The 18,902-nt window shown below is 50.8% G+C and overlaps 2 long non-coding RNA genes across 4 annotated transcripts in view; one reads left to right on the top strand and one right to left on the bottom strand.

Annotated features, from left to right (window-relative positions):
- Positions 1 to 18,902, bottom strand: part of LOC116217110 (uncharacterized) — a 60,862-nt gene that overhangs the window by 33,969 nt on the left and 7,991 nt on the right. For 2 of the 3 annotated variants that reach the window (XR_014885987.1, XR_014885988.1), the window contains exon 4: positions 1,074 to 1,238. This is a non-coding gene — a long non-coding RNA (uncharacterized LOC116217110). Of the gene's footprint in view, positions 1 to 1,073; positions 1,239 to 10,966; positions 17,684 to 18,902 lie in introns of those variants that run through there. The other variant, XR_014885989.1, reaches the window with a different exon arrangement.
- LOC109369681 (uncharacterized) lies at positions 3,677 to 9,615 on the top strand. The gene is made up of 3 exons (XR_004161129.2): positions 3,677 to 3,932; positions 7,484 to 7,824; positions 8,344 to 9,615. It is a non-coding gene; the product is annotated as an uncharacterized LOC109369681 (long non-coding RNA).

Genomic DNA, 18,902 nt, shown 5'->3' with positions numbered 1-18,902 from the left:
AACTTTAATATATTGCAGACATGTAGCAAGCTGGATCCAATTTTAAGTGAAAATTAATGGCAAATTCTTGTAACCACATTAAGAGCCATCTTAGTTCATTTGAAATCAGTTAAACATGAAAACAATATGAAAGCCATCTTGTGTGCCTGGAATATAAATATTTGTCCTCATCCTTGCCAGAGCAGCAAGAAAAATTAAGAGATGCTGGCATGTGAGCTTTATATAAACACGCTCACAAAAGGCCGACGTTTGATGGATTAAACTATTTGTCAATTTTTCCGTTTCCTTCGTCAAAAAGTAATTAAACATTAAGCAGATGTCAGGATCTAATTGGTTGGAGAGAATATTGCACAATGGGATTTATGGCAATTGTGAAGTTGTATTTACATGTCTGTAAACAGGCAGCCGCTTGCCAGGGGAGAGCGGTCACAGCGCTCCAACCTCTGCTGAGTGGAACAAAAGCCCTGCTTTGGGCAGCCCTTTTTGGGGAGTGCAGGGAATTTGGGATGGGGATGGCCACGCTGCACCTGGGCACCTCGTGAGGAAATGCATTTCTTCCCACTTGTGTCCTTTTTCTCTCCTTTCCTCCATGGAAGAGTGGGGAAAAAAATGGGCGAAGAGTCCCTCTGGGGCTCTTCTTTGTAATTCTTTCTTTTTTTTTCTCTTTTCCTGCCTTTTAAACGAAAGGGAAACCCAAGTACAAAAGAAGGAAAGACTTCAAAAAGCTTCAAAATTCTGCTCAAAATGGCGTTTTTCTTTGTGTCTTCCGCTGTGGGTGTGGAAGGCTCCGTTGCAAAGCTCCACCAGCACCGGAGGTTATGGCTGTTTCTTCTCCAGAAATCACCACCTCATGCAGTTCCTGCAGGGACACATCCATCCCAGCACTGGGGCAGCACTGATGCAGAGCAGGGCCCTGCAGCACAACAGGAGCTCTGTGCAGAGATCCCAGGGCACAGCTTTGAGAATTGCCATAGAAACCACTCGGCGACCCCAGTTCCCCATTGGAGCAGCAGGAGCGCTGATAACAGAGGTGGTGAAGGCAACCAAACCACCCCCAGGCAGCAGGGATTTACCAGCTGGAGGTGCTCACGGGGTGCTGACCCACTGCTGGGCTGGGAGGAGGCAAAGAGGATCACTGAGTCCTGCATCTTTCTGCTGCTGGATTTGGGGGAAAAGCATGGAAAGTCAGCGTGAAAGCGTGAACCTTCCCTGCAGGATCCAGCGGGACCACGGAGACCCTGCGAGTGGCAATAGGAAAAGAAAGCAAAATTGAGAATAAAGCTAAGGCAAAGATGATCCTGTTTGTCATCTCTCTCTAAATTGCAAACATAGAACAGTTTCACAGTGAGGCTGCATTAAGGAGAAAATGAGAGAAAACGGGGAGGAAACGTCTCCGCACGCGGTGCCCGTCACCGTGCCCATCACCGCGGCCTTAGGCCATCCGCCCGCTGTGGTTATTCCTATCTTGTGCTCAGCAGAAGCCACTTTTGCAAACCTCCCCAGCACTGCTGGTTGGAAACAAAGTCATCAAGACAATTTGCAATAGCTCAGTGCAAAGAAGGGTTTGGTTTATACCTGGCTCGGAGCGCGCGGCACGCAGTGCCTCTCCCAGTGGTACGCAGCCACAGCCCTGGCTTGGAGCTGCTCATCCACCCATTAAACAAGAGGAATCAGTGCTGTGAGCTCTTCAGGTTTGCGAGGGGATAAAAACATTTCCACCAAAAAGGGGGAGAAGGGAGAGGAGAGGGTCCCAAATCGGGCTCCATCCATCCCTTCCCGCTGCCTCCCCCTCCGCATCCCGCAGCGTTGGCTGCAACGCTCATTATAATTTACAATAAAGACATGGGAACAGCGACATTTACTGCAGACCTTATGCTCATTAAAACAGTCTCATTGCCTCATTAATTCCATTTTTCAGAAATTACGTTCATTTTTATGCACTATATTAGCTCCTCATGCATTTCACATGCTGCTATTCCACATTTAAGGAATATGTCTCAGAGAGGTTTCCAAATCAGCAATCCCAGTGCCCTAGAAGCAAAATAATTACTTTTTCCATTGCTAGTTCCTGTTAAGCCACTCAAGATAAATAAAATTAATGCAACTACATTTGTCATGTGAATTTAATTATTCCAAACAGCATTAGCCAGCGCTATAATTGTGCAGTAGATGTGCTTTGCGACATCAGGACACACCGAGCAGCATGGAGAAGCAGACATTTTTATATTTCTAGGAGCACCATGGAAGCACAGTACCAAAATTAGGGAAGAAGGGGAGACTGATGTCCATATGGAACTGACAGGAGCAGCCAGCAACGCAACAAGTTGGAGCCCAGACACTGCAGGAGGATTGCAGCAAATGCACGCACTGAGCTCTGTTTTATCTGCTTAGTGCTGGTCAGGTGCTGGCACAGGCTGCCCAGGAAAGTGGCGGGGTCACCAGCCCTGGAGGTGTTGAAGAGCCATGGAGATGTGGCATTTGAGGATGTGGAGGTCCCCTCTGTCCGAAGCCCATCTGTGATTCTGTGGCATTACGGTCAGTGGGCACGGTGGGGATGGGTTGGTTGGATGTGTGGATCTCAGGGGCTTTTCCAAATGCAGTGATTCTGACCTCCCCGATCCCCATCTCATCTCCTTCAGTCTCCTGACCTCCCCAGCATGATTACTGTCCCTGTTCTGCACCACTCCGACTCTCCATCTCCCTCCAGCTCAGCCCAACCTGCTGTATATATTCATTCCCTTGCCTATGCCTCACAACCACTCTCCTCCTTTGGAATTAATTATTTAATCCCTTAGCTGTATTATTTAGATCTGAAGCATCCTGGCCCAGAGATTGCATGAAAAATTCTCTGCAGATGGCATCAGTGGTGCAGCTCATCCCACGAGGTCGGGGTCCTGGCAGACAGCACCCAGGGGCCCACATCCCACCCGACCTCTGTGGTGTCAGCAACGCTTCCCATAAGGAAACGGCCCTTAAGGGGAGGTGGGCTGCCACACCCCCTCCTGAACGTGCACGTTGGGTGCGTGCCCTGAGATATCCAATATTAATGAAGGAAGGGTTTATTGGATTTCATTTCCAGGCCTCCTTAAAGTGGCACCAGGCCACAGACAGCTGCTTATAAATAGGCATGTGCCATTTAGAAGGTCACACAGCAAACCTCGAAACACGCCAGAACCTTAACAAGAAACAGTGAAATGCAAAAGAAAGCAGAAGGAACGCGCTCCCAACACGCACGGCCCCGCCACGCAGCAGCATCCTATGGGGCAGAGAGCAGCCAATGCTCGTGGGGCTGCTCACAGGGAAGTGAACGCTGCCTTTCATAAAAGCTGACTCCTCTACTCTAAATAAAAAACATTCCCTGCCTTGAAGAACAACATTTTTTTAATTATTATTTCAAAGTACCCTGTTCAGCAGCAGAGCATACAAATACTCATAGCTACGCAAATAGCAACTCTTTATTTGCTTTGTTTGCTCAGCTAATATTGACTTTCCAGCCTAACACTGCTGCTATTGAGTTTGGCTATTCACAGTACTGTTTGACTAGCATTAGAACAGCGCAGCGATAACAGCATGTGCAACCGAAAAAGCAATCCATCGCCCCTCCGTGGGACAGTGCCATTATGACAGAGGGGGAAAAAAAACCGTCTGCTTATTCAGTCAAGTACAACTGTTGAATGCAACGCTGGCAATGACACTCCTGGCTAGTGCAAACAACCCAAGGTTACAGCGTTATTGTGTACTCGCACAAAGCAAACACTACAGAGCGGTTCCGTTGCTGCCCGTCACCTTGGGCAGGACCCAGGGTTTGTTCCCTGCCTGGGGTCAGTGTGCGCTGCCCTGTGCCAAGGCTCCTCCCATCCGTGTGCGTGCTGTGGGGTGGATGGACAGACGGACGGGCAGACAGATGGGAGCCTTCTGCGGAGGGAAGCAGGGTGAGAGTGGAAGGGAGAAGGAGGTTGCAGTGAGGTGGTTATCGGTCTTTTCACAGCCACAGGACAAGAGGTGATGGCCTCACGTTGTGCCAGGGGTGGCTCAGGTTGGGTGTTAGGGAATATCTCTTCTCCATAAGAGCAGTGCTGCCCTGCGCAGCAGCCCAGGAGTGGTGGGGTCACCATCCCAGGGGGTGTTCCAGAACTGCAGGGATGTGGCACTGAGGGATGTGGGCAGTGGGCACAATGGGATGGGTTGGGGTTGGGGATCTGAGAGGTCTTTGCCAACCTTAATGCTTCTGTGACTGTATGGCTTGGCATGGTGGGGATGGGTTGACTTGGGGATCATAGAGGCCTTTTCCAACCTTAAGGACTCTGTGGTGGCTGATGCAGAAGTACGAGCATCCCACGGCAGAAATCAGTGCTGCAAGCATCCCGTGCTGCCATCCTACAAATCCAAACCCATGTGGCACCCACCCCTGCAGCAGCGTGCTCTCTGAACTGCCTGCATTTGTCACTCCTCTCCATTCACACCCAACGTTACAGACATATTTCACTTCCCTTCCAGATTGCAGAGCCAGACTGATTGCCTCGCTCGCCTCCCACGTGCGTCCACCAGTTTATACAAATAGCTGTGTGTGCATAGCAGGCAAAGGCAGAGAGCAGCGCCCGTCTGGCGCACCGAGCAGCCGGCTCCTCCCGGGGCAGCCCTGCATGAGAATCCCAGCTCCACGTTACCACTGCGAGCCCTGGGTTTGGTATTTAAAGCTGACATTGGGAAGTTCCTCCTCCTCTGCTTCGGGAGGCTGAGAGAGGAGAGGCAGAGCTGGCGCTTGGGCACGGTGATCTTAGAGGTCTTTCCCAGCCCTAACGATTCTGTGAGTCTATGATGCTAGGAGGGAGGTCACCACTGCATCCAAGCTCCAGGACGTGACATCCACGTTGGAGGCATTCCCTCCATGAGCTCCACAAATAAGGCAGAAGCCACATTTCTGCACGCACTGACTGCTGAGGAGCAATAAACAGCTGCTTGCAAAGGCAGAAAGCAGGCACGGCGATGGAGAGATGTTGATGTGATAATTAATATATCACATTTTAAGGATCCACCAGTACTGCGTTGGGGATCACTGACTAAGAGGGCTCCCCCTGCCCTACAATGGAGGCTGGATGCTGGAAGGACCTTAGAGTCACAGAATCAGAATCAGCAAGGTTGGAAATGACAACTGAGATCACCAAGCCCCCCCATCACCTTCTGCTCCAGGTGTCCACAAACAGCAGAGAAGATGAAAGATTCCTCTCCTGTTTTTGGGATAGAAAAACTGAGACGGAACATTCAGGCAATAAATGACTCACAGAGCACGAGCCAGCAACAAAAGCTGGAGCACAGCAGGTATCTGGTTTCCACGAAACCCTGTTCTCAGCTGTTTGTGTCCCGGGAAAGGCCCCGAGGAGGACCACACCAGGGTTTTGGAGAGCAATTTGGGTGTTATTACACCCATTGTTCCTGGAGCAGTGTGCAGGCTGAAGCTCTCTGTTCACTATTAGCTGCTCTGGGCGGATCTGCGCGATGACAAACAACAGCCTGTTATTAATGTCATTATTATACACGCATTTGTATAGAGCCCATCACACAGGCTTAAAGTCTGCCCTCTGCTTGCGTAGCACCTTTCATTTCAGGTCTCATGCTGCTTGACAAACATCAAACCAATGCTGGAATTTGTGCCAGAGGCAAAGAAAAAGATGGGGGGGGAGGAAATCCCAGCGTTGATCTGTGCATGACACAAAGATGGGGACTGTAAGCAGGAAAATGCATGCAGCTCTAATTTGGGGGTGTTCTGGTGGTTTTAATAACCAAATCCTTACATCTCCAGGGTTGGCTGCAGGGGATTCCTTGAGCACAGGCGTGCTGCAGCCGCTGCATCTTGCATCATGGCATGCCATGGGTGCAGTAATTAGACTCTCACACCTGCAGCCCTCAGGGTTTTGTCTTTGCACCAACCCAGTGCCTGCTGGATGGTTTTATCCCTCTGATGGATGGAAGCACTCAGCGCACTCAAAGGGTCATCCCCACAGACCCATCATAGCCGTGCCTGTCCCCGTGCTCTGCTGGCTGGTGATGCCTCCAAGTACACATCCTCAGCACAGCCATCAGCTCCTGGTTCTTCTTGTGTCTTCCCCATTTCTGAGGTCAGTTCACCTCCAGAAAGGCAAGCACCTCCCACCATTAACTCACATTGGGGTTTTCCACCTCCGCCAACATCCCTGATGTCATTCCCCACCCTGTGCCGTCTGCCTTGGCCACAACGGGCTGGATCCTAAAGGAAGCCCTCTGAGGTCTGGGTCAATGTTGTATCCTAAATAAATGGCAATGATGTTTTGCTCCTAAAAGGCTCCTAAACCTCTTGTAGCATCACCCAGGGCAGTGGGGACAGATGTCCCTGGCTGAATGGGCAAGGACCTCACGGCTCATGCCACCAGCAAGCCATGGAGGGGCCCAGCTCTCCCACCCACAGATGCTGCCATGAAGCTGGGGCTGCCCTGAGAGGAGCCCACCTGCTGAGCACAGGGGACAGCTGGCACCCTGGGGTCTGTCCTGCAGCAAAGGCCCACACAAGGCTTCTGCCATGCAGCAGCTCTCCGGCTCGCTGCCCCAGGAGGAGGGATATTCTGTGTGGTGCCAGCAGAGATGCTTGTTAGCACATAAGGCATTTACTCCTGAAACATTTTAAAGGTTCAGAGCCAGCGGAGCTGCACTGCCATCATATCTCCTGCAGACCACTCTGCTGCCATCAAGAAAACACAACTGGCTCACTGACACACACGTAGGGGCACAGGGCGATGGCTTGGAGGTCCCCAAATCGAACAACTCTAATCCAGAATGGCTATGGCCACCTTGGAGAGGACTTCAGCCTTGGCCATGCATAGGGATGCTCTGGTAGCAGCACTAATGGTCCTGCACATAACTCCATGATGGTGGATTCCAATTGTCCTGCCTGGAGCTGCTGCTTGTGCCACGGCAGTGATGGAGACCTACCCCCCTAACTCATGCCAGAAACGTCTTTGGCCTCCATTTTGCAACAGTCCCTCATTTCTATGGGCAGCACTGCCATTGGGCAGCACCATCCCAGTACCAGAATCTCTTTAATCCACAGCAACCTTTGAGGTGCTGTGATGGCTCAGCCCCTTCAGTGCCGATCACCCTGGGCTGATGGCAACTTCTCCATCACTTTGTGCCTTGGGATCAACCTGCAGACAGATGTAAAGTTTCAGAGTACTTAAAAGTCAAAGCAGAAGCTGAAATTTTTGATCATCCATCTCCAGAAAGGTCCCAAATATTTCACTCCAGCGTTATTCCAGGGCCATTCCTCGGTGATGGGGCAGCAGTGCCTGGCCGTGCTGCACGCTGAGTCACGCTCACTGCTCATCCCTCAGAGCATGCTGCAGCCCAGCCAAGGCACTGCCGAAGCTGAGGAACAAATCAATGCGTGGCCGCCTTCCCAAGGCCATCCTCTACTGCTGTTGTCACAGCACAGAAACCTGCTTTGTTCCCACAGGTGCTGGGCATGGCCGCCTCCCAACTTCCTCGTGCTGAGTTTTCCCATGAGCCGTGAACGCCAAGCAGCCTCTAACCCAGAGCATCCAGGTTAATTACTCATTAATGGCACTAAAACACCCTTCACATTCTCCAGGAAATATATTCCAGCCAGCACGAAAGGCAACGCAATGCTCTGATTCATCCCAGCGTCTAGGAAAACATCACAGCAATAAACTGATAAGGAAGAACAGGTCTGATGCAGCTCCTCTCCAGCCTGTAATTAGAGCAGTCTGGATGGCAATTAACACACAGTTCCCAGCGGTGTGGCTCGGGGCAGGCTCCCATCCCATTGCTCTGCAGGTGAGTCCTTTCTTCCTTCCTTCCTTCCTTCCTTCCTTTCAGGCCCACCCCTGGCAGGCACTGTGCCCACACAGGGCAGCCCCCAGCCCTGCAGCCTTCCGTGGTGTTGATGCCATCCTGGCTATCTCCCATGGGGCCAAACTCATGGTCACAGCCCCCACAGTGCAGTGCAGGGTGGGCTCTGCAGCACATCCGTTGATTCCCATCTCTTATCCACTCAGCTCAATCTCAGAGCCCACAAGTTACACCACCCGCCATTCAGAAAAATAGGAGTTCATGTTGAATCCCAGAGCCCCAGACACTGAAGCTTGCCATGCTAAGCACTGCCCTGGGCTGCCCACAGGCAGCACGGAGCCACTGCCATCTGCTGCCATGCGCTGCCATCACACCGTGCTGCTCCTGGGCTGCCCCACACTTGGGCTTTAATCCCTATCCGTGCAATTTATCCATACAATTGCCCACAGTGCCCTGTGCCTCCGATTTTCCCTCCATGAGTAACATGCAAACTTCTCGCTTCAGCCTGCTAAGCTGCCGTGAGCTTCAGCTCTCCGGAATGACCAGGATGGGCAGATGTCACCTGGATGCCCCAAGGGCTGCTCTGAAGATGTTCTGCTGCAAACCTACGTGGTTTTTCCCAGTGAGGAAGGCTCAGGGCCAGGCACAAACATCTACTGAAGATGCAGGTTGGGATGTGCTGCAATAGCAGTGACTCAGGACTGCACCATCTTGCCCTGCTGACGGGCTCTGTGTGGGCTCATCTTGCCCAGGACACCATCTCCAAGGGCTGGGAGCCACTTGTTGGGCAAAACAGGGACAGAGGAGAAGAGTTGCTCAACCCGACCTCATTCACCACTCATCCCAGAGCATCATCTCCATCACCTGCAGCATAATTCCCTTTGCAAGCCAAGCAGCACATCTACTTTCTGCTTTAGTAGAAAAACCATTTGCAAAAACCATTTGCTAACTCCCATTATCCAATATTTAGCAGTGCACAGCAATAAACAAAATGTTAGAGATGAGAGTACACGCCATGCACGTTGTGAGGCTGCATTCAAAATGCAGAGGCTGTCTGCAGTGGGAAGCAGAGCTCTGTGCAGCTTTCAGGTGCGTTCTGCTCTCGATCAAAGCCCAATTAGATTCCTGTTCTGGGGAAAACAGCTCTTTGAGGCATAGAGACGGAGCGCTCTACCTGCACAGAGAGTGACTGTTGCTTGTCACGAAGACAGACATGGCTACCAAAAGGTGCAGGTCATTATCTGTCCCAGTTATTCTCCTTCCACAACCCAACGTAATAAAGACCAACCGCACCATCACCCACAGCCTCCAATGGTGGCACTATGGGGCCAGGAACCCATGGATGGAGGTGCCCCCACATCTCACCCATCCCCACGCTTCATTTCCAGATGGAAAGCATTCCCTGGTTTACAGTTCCAGCCACCCACCCCAGCCCTGCAGCCACTCCACAAAAACGTCCATTCTCATCGTTCCTCTTGGTTTCAATCCGCAATCCAGATTTGCCCTGAGACCTCTGAGTACATTTTCCTTTTTTTTTTTTTTTTTCCTGTTTGTTTTTGAGTCAGGTGTTTTCCATTCGCTGATAATGGCGTGTGTTTGTTCCAAGATCACCTGCATAAACACGTTCTGGGGGCAGGGGGCAAGGTTCAAGAGTTGAGACCCGCGCCGCGTCGGCCAAACCTGTATTTTGTTCCTTCTAATTATACCTCGCCATATTAGCAGATAATAGCTGTACATTCAAGCAAATTATCTCCAATAAAAAGGGGACAATAATTACACTGTTTGTTTTCCCTCCTTCCATTGCTGGAATTATTCTCTGTTTGCCCAGGGTTAAATATTAGCAAGAACCTTTCCGCACCGATGTCTGCTCCGGTGCCTTTTACTGTTTTAAACCAGCAAGAGTCAGTAAAAGTTTGGGCAAATATTAGATTTGGCAGAGTTTGCTGTTTGTATCAGGAAACCGATTGGTGTTATTGATTGACAGATGTGACCAAATGTTTAGAAAGTCTGTCCTCTATTGGATTCTGCTAGGTGTTTCAGCAAACAGCCCTAATACAAGGCAAACAGAGTTATTGGAAGAAGTACCAGCCTGTGTTAGCACAGCAAACTGCGGGCTATGCAAACAGCTTAAAAGAATCTGGCCACCTTCATATAACCTTTGATGTAGGTATTGATCCTACTGAAGGTGGCAAAAAGTTTGAACAGGGAGCAGATTGAGTGGGATCAGATACAGATCAACACCGTAAGAATGTAAATGTTATCTTTAAGCTACACTGTCGGTTTAGTAATGGATGTCTGTTTGAAATTTATCTTCTTCCAAATCTCTAAATCCATGCAGCAATAAAAATTAATAATAACTTTTAGATAGACTGCCTCCTAAGTCTCTCTCTCCCCACCCTGATGAGTGGGCATCCTTAATTCCACTTAGGGCAGGGCTACAGCATAGAGAGCTGCTGGCCTGGGATGGGAACCACTGGGTGCAGCTGTGTAACTGGAGGACATGGTTAGTGGGAATGGCGGGGATGGGTTGGGGTTGGACTTGATGACCTTGGAGGCCTTTTCCAGCCGTGACAATTCTATGACTCCATAAGCAGCCGTGGTCGTCGATGGCTGGACTTGGTGACCTTAGAGGTCTTTTCCAACATTATAGATTCTCTAGGTGGGCATGGTGGTGATGGGTTGGCAGTTGGACCTGACGACCTTGGAGGTCTCGATTGCTTGCGCTAAAGGGGTGGCACGTGGTTGAGCTAACGGAGCAGCACTTGGATGTAAAACCAAGGGCAATGGGGGTGCACCAACAGGGTGCAACAAACAGAGCAACACATGGATGCACCAATGGGCAGCTAACAGGACAGCACGTGGGGGGCCCACGGATACATCTGCAGGCAGACTGGTCATGGTGAAGGGCAGACATGGTGATCCCCACCAGCACCACCCAGACCACAGAACAGCACAGCCCAGCAAGCAGACGCAGGAGACATTTTGCAACTGGGCCCCAAACCCTGTGCCCTATGGCAATGCCTCCCGCTCCCCTTCCAGCTCCCCGTGCCTGCACCCAAGTGCCTGAACCGAGCTGGGCTCAGCAGCCCTACAGCCCTGCGTGCCCGTCCTGCAGCGCAGCGCTCACCCAGTTCGCATCTGCAGTCTCCCTGCTGTGGTCTGTGGAGCAGCTCTGCATGCACAAGTGACCAGTCATGCATCCCAGTGCCATCTGCGGTGACAATTACCACAAGCACACATGTAATCAAGGTAATTACGCACACAAATTGGGCGTGTGATTGCATGGGCATTTCTACGGTTTTTTTCTTAAGTTAGGCCTCTGAAAATTAAAATAGATTCCAAGTTATGTTTTAAATTATCTGTCCATCTGGCTATTCTTGAAAGTAATGACTGTTTATAGTGACAGATATTAAACAGACCCTGCTGATAGATGGGTTAATCATTGCAAGAGAAGAAAAGGGATTGTTTTATGCCCGTGTGTTGACCCACGATACACAGTAACTAATGACGTGTTTGAATACAAACAGGTAACAACCAGCTTTGTGTTTTGGAAGTACCTCCGAATAAAAATTACAGCGTACACATTATGAGGCATCTGATGAATCATTACTGCAGCGCAGCGACGGACTTAAATAAAGCCCCGGTTAATTATTAAACCCAAGCAGTGCACGTTTGCAGTCACGCTAAACCCGTGAAGAGCTGCTGACATGTGCCAAAGCCTCGTGTCTGGGGAGGGTTTCTGCACCCAGAGCTTCGCCCATCTATGCCATGCCCTACGGCAGGGCACATCCAGCCCCATGGAACCAGTGAACTTCCTGGTGATGGCAGTACGGGGGTATTTAGGGACAACCTGCAATGTGCTGTGGGTGACCCATCCTTGACATCTGAGGTGCCACCGCAGTGCCATTAGCAGGCACCCAACGAGCTGGCGGGGCATCCCTTCCCCTGCCGGCCTCGAAACGCTGCACTCGTTAGGAATGACTTGTTCTCTGCTGGCCAAGCAGAAGAACAAAAGCATACAGCGCAATCAAAAAACCCATTAGCACTGCCATCTCTTAAGAGAAATTAGCATTATTCTTTAATGCCAGGCATCGCTTAGGCAACACTCAGCACCGCAGTCGGGCACTCCGTTCGCAGCAGTCTGTGCAACCAGCCATAAAGCGAAGCACTCCAGGAAGGAGGCTGGGAATGCATCTCCCACCACTCCCTGCAGCAGGAGGAGCTGGGATAACCCAGTCCCCAGCAGGGATAACAGCACTGCCAGCCCTGCTCACCTCTCTGCCTGCCCAACCTGCCAGCTCCCTCCAGAACACCCACTCATCCTCTGGGGACACCAAAATAAGTGAGGAAGGAAGAAAATCCATCTAGGTTCCAAAGGCAGAGGTTGATGCATGCTGACAAGTTCCGTCTTGGTGGCTCACCACCAACAATTCTGCAGCTTCATCTTCTTAACAAAGCCAGGAGGGAATGGAAAACAGCAGGAGCCACAGGAACCCATTTACCCCAGGAGAAAATGGCAAAGAAAGCAAAACGGCATGAACTGAATTCACCCCACTGCGCAGCCTGCAGCTGTTGCTTATGGCTGCCCCGTGGAAGGGATGTTATCCTGTTTCTCCATAGAGCAGCAACTGCTTACTGGAATAATGGGCGCAATTCTGAGTTCTGCTGCGACTCCACGGGCGTTGTGCAGCATTGTCAGCCCAAGCCTGCAGCACTTTGGCCATAACAGAGCCATAACTTACTAACGCGTGAGCTTTATGTTCTCAAAATATCATACAGACATTGATTAACCCACGGCCTGGGCTGTCGGCAGTGTGAAAGTCCTTTACGCCTTGGTTTGGTTGGATGAGGTGATCTCAGAGGCCTTTGCCAACCTTTCCTACGATCTTATGATTCTGCAGATGGGCAAAGAGAGCGGGAGGGAAGCACCGTCCCAGCAGCCAACCCCTGCGATGTTTAGGAAGGAGAAGCAGCATGGTGAGGATGGGCAGCAGGATGGGGTTATGGCCACCTACCAGCACGCAGGCTGCACCTCCAGAAGTGCCCAAATTCTGCACAATGCCATCCACACAAACAGGCTGGGGGAATCTTCCCCCCATCTCACAGCCTGAGCAGGTGATGCAGACACCTCCCCAACCCCACAGGGCTGGCAGTGGGACCAGTGGGTGGGGGCTGCCCCAGAGCCTGAACGCTGCCATGCACGGTGCTGAGCACAGCTCCTTTTTCTTGCCAGCCTCCTTCTCCCCGAGCCATAAATAAAGCCACGGGGGATGACTAAGTTCCATTTTTACAACATCAGCTCCAAACTGCACATGCCAGCAACTCCTGGTAGCTCAGCCTTAGAGCGCGACGTTCCGGCGAAGCTCAGAGCATGAGCAGCACTCAGAGGAGAGGAACGCCAGCTCCATTCCCTCTGTCTCTATTCACCTCCCAACCACTTTCTGTTCATATCTCATGGCAAAAAGCCACACGCAAGTTGCACCCCTCGGGAAGGGCAGTGCCACCGCTGCTCCATTTCGTGCCACCATTTCCAACATCCAGCGCATTCCTCGTGTTCCTCATTAACAGCATGTATTTAAAGGATTATGTCATAATGCATATTTATGAGACGACCACGGATCAAGAATACCGATATTTGAAAGATGCAATTATCTTGAAAAAGTTCGGCTTTATTTTCATGCTAATTAATATGATGTTTTAAAGCAAGCTAATTGGCTTGCCACTCATTTAGCACAGCCTCTCCTCGTTACAACCCCTATGTTTCCTCATCAGCACGTTTAAAGGCAGCCCTGTGACTCCAGCCCTAAGCGTTGAGGCCTCTGAGGAATTTACAGGATTTTTTTGTGCCCTACAAAAAACCCCCCCCACCCACATCCCTCTGTGCACCAGGGCCATGGGTGTGCAGCACACACCCGTGCACACACGCAGCCCCGTGCACACTCAGCATCCCTCTGCCGCATCTCCTCCCACTGCAGCCCACCCACCACCACTTCCCTCCAAATATTTACACCTCTGGCATTCACAGAGCACAAGCAGAGAATGCTCTGGAGGGGAGCACCATACATAAGAGAGGGCTGGAGATGGATCTGGAAGGGGAGCAGTCCCCACCGCCCCGCAGTCAGGATGCCCAAGCAGCCGCCCGCAGCCCCACGCCTGCTCCGTTCTCTGTGTGCTGCGCTGACCAACGCATCTCCATGCGACGACAGAGAGACAAAGAGAGACCCACTCTGCAGGACTGGCACCCGGGCAGGGCCTGGTCCTGCTGGCACACCACGATCCCAATCTCCTTCCCCACGGCCATCGGCGTTCCCGGCAAACCACTGATAAAAATAAATCAAGACACTTAAATTCCGTACTAGTATGGATTTTTCATAGGGTTCCTAGGAAATTTTTTCAATCAAGAAGTGAATTCTGATTGTAATAAAATATTACATAAATATTTACATCAGCCCTGGCTTGACTTTAAAAGGAGGGATTTTTTTCCCCTCGCACGCACTGCCAAAGTAGTTAGCTGGCAAGCCTGCGAGAAAACAAGGTCTGCGAGTCACTTTTTCCCCTCGCAGATCCATCATGGAGCAATCAGGAGGTTTATTTTTCCCATGTCTCCCCTAAATTCCATCATTTCCCTTCCTAAAAGATTCCATGTGTCTCCCGAGCGGCGGCCGCCCAGGTAAGGCAGAGCCATCAGCCATTTACACGGGGGGAGGAGGGAAGAGGGACGTCTTCAAAGCTGCTGCACATTAAAAGGAATTTATGAGATGTGTTGTGTGGGCAGGATGCCAGCTAAATTTAATATGGATCTATATACAAAGAAACTGTCTAGTTACACAGAATGAATATTTAATCATGCACGGATCAAGCAATTTCGCAGAAGTAATTAAAAGCAGGCTTTGTTTATTGCTAAAAATTATAGCTACCCTATTGACCTGGTGCTGGAGTTCCTTTGCCATATTGAACATGTTACCTGCTGATATTATGTTATTAAATGGGGATTAAGACTATTTTTTTTCCTTTGCAGATAAGAGCTCTTAAGCTATCTTGTCTGCTTGTGTGCAGAGGAGGGGGAAAAGAAAGCCCCACGGTGGAAAAAACAAGGCTGCGTGAATTGGAGGGGTTAGGAAAACACTCTTACCTATACAGGGAAGGCAGAAAATGATGAATCAATTAAATACCTGATGGATTAGACTGAAGTTGGGGTGTTCTCACCGCGCTTTTCATGGCAAGCAGCTTCAAAGGACCCAAGGCATGGTGCAGGATCGCCGTGCCAAGCGGCTCCGGGCATCGGGGCTGAGCCCAGCAGGACAGATGGACACCACCAGTGGGCACACACCCAATGAGAGTCACAGGAAAGCATCTGAGCCTGCTCTGGGGGCTGTTGTCAAGCTGACAGCTGTCTCTGTGGCCTTGATGGCCCTATGCTGGCAGAGGTACAAGCTCCTAGACATCACCATCCCATAAATTGGGTTGTTCTGACTTTGAAACGAGCAAGAGGAGCCAACGCCTTCCCCCAGCTTTTCCCCGAGTGCCCCTGGATACACGGCAGCACCACAGGCACAGAACATGGGGATGTGGCACTGAGGTGGTGGTTAATGGGCATGGTGGAAGGGTTGGGGTTTGGAGAGGTGTTTTCCCACCTCAGTGACCTCACAGAGGCAGAGAGGGTTTTGCTGGCATGTCAGCAGTGCTAACAGCTCCTGAAGGAGACACCTCCCACAGCCGTGAGCCAGAGGGAATCACAGCACCACTTTCAGGATCAAGCCCAACCCATCCTATCGAGCCCCAGCACCAACCACGTCCCTCAGTGCCACATCCACACGTCTCTTAGATACCCCGAGGATGAGCATTCTACAAACAGCCTGGGCATTCCCAGAGTGTGAGATAGCCACTGTTCAGTCCTAATAGCACAATTCCCTACTGCCTGGCACAACTCTTGGAAAGGCTGAGAGCCTTCGTGTTCCATGGGGGAGAGGCCAGAAAAGCAGAGGAGGACCCCAGAGCATCCCGTCTTGAGCCCACGCAACAAACTCCCGGTGCTTCACAAGCTGCTTCCTAAGGAGCTGTGCTCAGCAAGGGATGCTGCTGCCTGCTAATTAGCTGAGGCAGCTGCACATTAATTAGCCGATGCCCAGGCAGGCAACACAGGGGCTGGTCAGCTTGAGCTCTCACTGCACTGGAAATCCTCCCCTTATGTTCTCAAATCATAGAAGCAGCTTTTAGGGAGCAGGAGGAGGGGTTCCAGTTGGCAGAGATAATAACACAAAGCATCTTCAGCAAGCTCTGCTATTAGAGCACCCCTGGGAACGCCAACTTCACTTTGGGCGTGAGAAAAATGAGGAGCTCAGGGTGCAAAGGGCTGGAAAAGTGAATGAAAGGCGTTGGTTGTCAGGGCTGAGGAATAGAAGGAGCAGGGAAATATGCCCAAGTGGGGGAGGCACAAACCCCAAAGAGCTGTCAGAGCCTGGGCTGCCAGCAGCTGCCTCCTGCATCCCTGAGCGGCGCTCCTCCAACAAGTCACTTGTAAGCTATTAGCAACCAGGATATTGCTGTCTTACCCTTACTTTGCATAACTCCAAATGACAGAGCAAATTGCCACTCTGCGAGGAAACAGCCCTGATGTATTTAAGCCGACAGCGTCTCTTTCCATTATGGTTATTCACTGTGCATGGGCGCTGCCCTGGGCTGGCAGACGTGGTGCTCACGGTGCAGAGCCACCCCCACCCCCAGTAACCTCCGCATCTTTGGCCTCGGAGAGCTGATGGAACAAAATAAAAGCCGGGGGGGGGGTGACATTTAGAAGCGCTGAGATCTTAAAGACAGAAAAATATACTACCGAGGGTGAAGGCTTTGAATCACATTTTAATAAAAAGGGGGAATTCTGGCTGAGAACCACTCAGAGGGAACATCACAGCCTTTGGTAGCTACGTTTTTACTTTTGGACACTCACAGGCACTTCCAATCACACAAATGCATACCTACAGATAGATCTGTGCGTGCGCATCCTTAGGGATAGGTATAGAGATATCATTATGTTTAGATACAGGTGATTAAGGGACAGTTCTACTCCCTGTTCACCCAACACCTGTCTCAACATTCATCATAGATTCACACTCATTAAGGTTGGAAAAGACCTCTAAGACCATTGAGGGTCCAAGGGGCCATCATACCCTCCTGGATGGCGGTAGGGTGGCACTGGGACACCACGGGCATGGGCGTGCCCAGAATCAAGCTGGGTAAATGGGGATACCAACTGGGTATATGGGGATGTGTGCAGGGCAGAGGCGCCAACCTGCAGGTGGTTACCACGTCCATCCCGCGTGTTAACATCCGCTAATCTGCGCGTGTGAAACTCAAATCACAGAGCGTAATTAAGATATGAACTCTGATTTGCAGGGAAGAGGTGAGGGGAGGAAAACGTGGCCTCTCAAGGTCAAAAAACAAACCTCGACAAAAGCGTTATCTCCAGCCTTGCGCAGCTGATTGCATCATCTGCATATGAAATGAAATGTAATTCTTATTTGTCATGCACAGACTGTTGCTGCACTCCCCTCACCCCCGCCCTCTCCTCTTCATTAATCTCCCAGTAACATCCACAGAGTTGCACGTGGTAATAAAACACCAAACGCCATCTCCAGCGATCTGAATTGGAGATAAATCTACTCTCTTGTCAGCAAGCCTAGAAGGCAGAAAGTGCAGCTTCCCAAGAGTCAGCGACCTAGCTTGCAACAATTTGCTTAATTAGGAGAAAACAATATTTTTCACTAAATCGAGTGGCTAATGTATATCATTATAATCTGCCAAGGAAGTGGATTTGCCCCCACCCAGCGTGCCAAGCAGAAGCTGAGTGCTGTATTTACCTGGATAGGATCCCCCAGCCCCACGTTAAGGAGAAGGAGAGACAAATTACACCTTCACTGCAATGGCTGACGGTTCCATTGCGGTGTCTGGAGGCCTCTTTGCTCTTACCTCCCTGAGACATAAACCAACCATTTGTCCCAGGTATATTTCTCAACAGCACCATAAAAACTTCCAGCTGATGTTCGAGGAGGAGGAGCGTCTCTGCAGTCAGCCCAACCCCAAGGAGATGCCAAGCACCCACTGAATACAAAGACGTAACAGGGCACGTGTTAGAGTGCACGAAGACACAGCTTGCTGAGCGAGCTGCTGATTGGAAAGGCACTTTTGAGCAGTTTTATGCTGAAGATGGGTTTGGGGAGGAGGAGCCTCCTGCAAGGATGCACAAAACATTTCCCAAAACCCCAGTGCTGTAGGCACCAAATCTCTCATTCACTCTAACTGCAAAGCAAGCTGCAAGCACAGCTCAGCTCTGCTCTTTGGGAGCAGGAAAGGCATCAAGTAAACCCCAAGTGCTCACGTGCACAGAACCCAACAGCCAATCCAAATGGTGGACACGCGAGAAATGCTGGGCTAGAGCTTACTTTAAAGCCAAAATTAAACGTGACACCATAGCTCAGAAGCTTAACATGCACATAGCTTTTTGCGCAGCCTACAAGCGAGGTTCCCATAGGGGACCACCTTGCCCACCACAAAGCACAATTCCCATCCAAACATCCATCCCAAAGCAGGCTCTGCCAATCCCAGAGCCAGGAGCAGACTGCTGGGGTCCCCAGCAAACCCTGGTGCAGCCACAGCCTTCCTCACCTGCTCGGTGATGTTTTGCAGCTCTAACTCCTGAATTTCTGCATGGGTTTGCGTTCAGGTGAAGCTCAGCAGCTCTCATTAGTATTCCCTCGCCATCTCGATCCTGAGCACAGCCAAGCTTTACCTTTCATGCGGCATTCCCTGGTGTGGTGACTCTCTGCACTAATTAGCAACCTTCCCAAATATATGCAAAGCCCATTTTTTCCCAGGCTGTGATTTTTCCACCTCCTCTGCCTCCGCTTCACGGCTCGCCCTCCGCTTGCACCTCCCCGCGCACACAGCGCTGCACCTTTGCTCAAAGCAAAAACCAAATTAAAATTTGACCCAGAGCCAAAAAATCTTAAAAAAAAAAAAATAATAATGGTGGGAAACCATCTGGGAACTGAGCGACCTGGATCTGCCAG

This window comes from Meleagris gallopavo, chromosome 12 (assembly GCF_905368555.1).
Source record: "Meleagris gallopavo chromosome 12, MGAL_WU_HG_1.1, whole genome shotgun sequence".
Lineage (NCBI taxonomy): Eukaryota > Metazoa > Chordata > Aves > Galliformes > Phasianidae > Meleagris > Meleagris gallopavo.
The sequence above is the reverse complement of the archived record's forward strand: the minus strand, read 5'-3'. Positions and strand labels throughout refer to the sequence as shown.